This window comes from Ascaphus truei, chromosome 4 (assembly GCF_040206685.1).
Source record: "Ascaphus truei isolate aAscTru1 chromosome 4, aAscTru1.hap1, whole genome shotgun sequence".
Lineage (NCBI taxonomy): Eukaryota > Metazoa > Chordata > Amphibia > Anura > Ascaphidae > Ascaphus > Ascaphus truei.
Window position 1 is genome coordinate 100,117,676 of NC_134486.1, and position 1,798 is coordinate 100,119,473.

At 35.8% G+C, this 1,798-nt stretch overlaps 1 protein-coding gene across 1 annotated transcript in view; it reads right to left on the reverse strand.

Moving 5' to 3' along the window:
- Nucleotides 1–1,105: 1,105 nt before the first annotated feature.
- The window catches only part of DTD1 (D-aminoacyl-tRNA deacylase 1), a 241,943-nt gene continuing 241,250 nt past the window's right edge, over nucleotides 1,106–1,798 (reverse strand). The window contains exon 6 of the mRNA XM_075596260.1: nucleotides 1,106–1,670. The gene's annotated coding sequence lies outside the window, so the exon portion shown is untranslated. The remainder of the gene's footprint in view (nucleotides 1,671–1,798) is intronic.

Here is a 1,798-nt window from a genome sequence, read left to right on the forward strand (position 1 = left end):
CATATTCATTTTTCACCTGTTACTGGTTATACTATATTCTGTTTTTATCTTTCACATATGCTCACGTGATTTGCAAGCGCTCCCCAGATTTTCGGATATCCAAGCTGCTTTCGGGTCCAGAGGACGGTCTACAAATGGATTTTTGAGCTGCTGCACTTACCTTTATTTACCTAATATTCACTTATTTCACTCATTTTTGGTGAAGGTATTATTAGAGGTCTCAATGTGCTTTAACATATATAAGTAATTAAGTTAGCAAAGTCACTGCACTTATCATATATATTTTCCGCACTTTATTTTTTGGGTATATGGTATAAAATATATTTTAGATAAATCCATACCCAATTCACTATTGTACGCCCGGTTAAACCCTCTTTTTGCTAAATCATTGGACTAACATGCTCCTAACATTAAAGAAATTCGGTGACATCTACGGTGTCATTGAAACTTCCAAGATGCTTGTTTTACAACCTGAAAATGAAAAACTGTTCTCTCTGTAATAACCTCACATCTTTATTATTGGCACGGATGTCATTAACCACAGATTCGATCGCTGAAAAAGTGCATTGCGTGCGGATCACAGTTATGGACTTCCAGGAAATGCTCAAGCAAATAAGTAAGGTGTTTACCTTTTCCACAAAGTTCTTTTTGGTGTTTTTGATGTTCCTAAGATGCTCAAACACCCCAATGTTCATGGTAACGTGCGAAACGTGTTGCGGTTCATGTCTTACTTCTCACGTTGGAAATGACTGATCCTGCCAGGGAACAGAGGCTCGCTAGTTGATATAGAGACCCGATGCACAGGGCCTTTGTCGCATTACCTCTTCACCCAGCGGAATCTCCCTTGTGTAAAGCGGCCTGTCCTGTTCTGAAATGTGAGTTTTAGATGACTTGTGTTTGTTCATTACATTTTTATATACTTACCCTTGGAGCGCTTTGTCTTTTCAGTCCCAATAGCCCCTCTATAAAATGACCTGAAACGTGCACATGGAGTAACTAAAAATGGGCATAAAAGTCTTTATAGAAGTTTGTGTCCCCAAATACATTTTTTATTCAAATAGGAAGCCACTGCTTTAATTTACGGCATCAAAAATAAACACGAAAATAGAATAATTTGTTTAATGGGAAACAGAAGGATACAGAAACTGAGATTTAATTCAACCACAAATAATTTGCTCAATTTAACATGAGTTAACATGGTATTAAACATTATTAGAGTAATTGTACATGGATCTCAGATAAAATATAATTTACCACACAAAATAGTAGCATACGGTAAGCATCAAAATGTACCCCCATGTGGTTTTCAGAATTCAAGTGAATAGTGGAATTCAAAATGCATGAGCACACAAAGCAAAAACACATTTAAAATGTTAAAACTGTGTGCCCACTATTTATCTCTTAAGGCGGCAGCTTGTATAAAAGACATTTACTTTTTATATCAGACAGATGGAATGGTAAATGGATAGACAAATTCAAATACAGTATGTACTGCCCGTGCATATTATTAATAGCAAGTGGGGGCATTCCTTTGGTTTTTCTCAACATACTGTAGAATTCGGTGGAGTTATATATAAGTTTGTCCTTTTACAGTCCGATTTCCAAAAGAGATATATAGATAGTTCTTTCCGTCTCACGGAACTTCAGAGCTGCCGATTGGAACCATGTACCTTAAATGAAGAGCACACCTTTATTAATCATATACAGTAATGTTCCCCTTTTGTTAATCAAATTAGCATGACATACTAGAAAAAAATTATGGTAAAAGATTTATAGTCCCAATAATGAAATATCATGT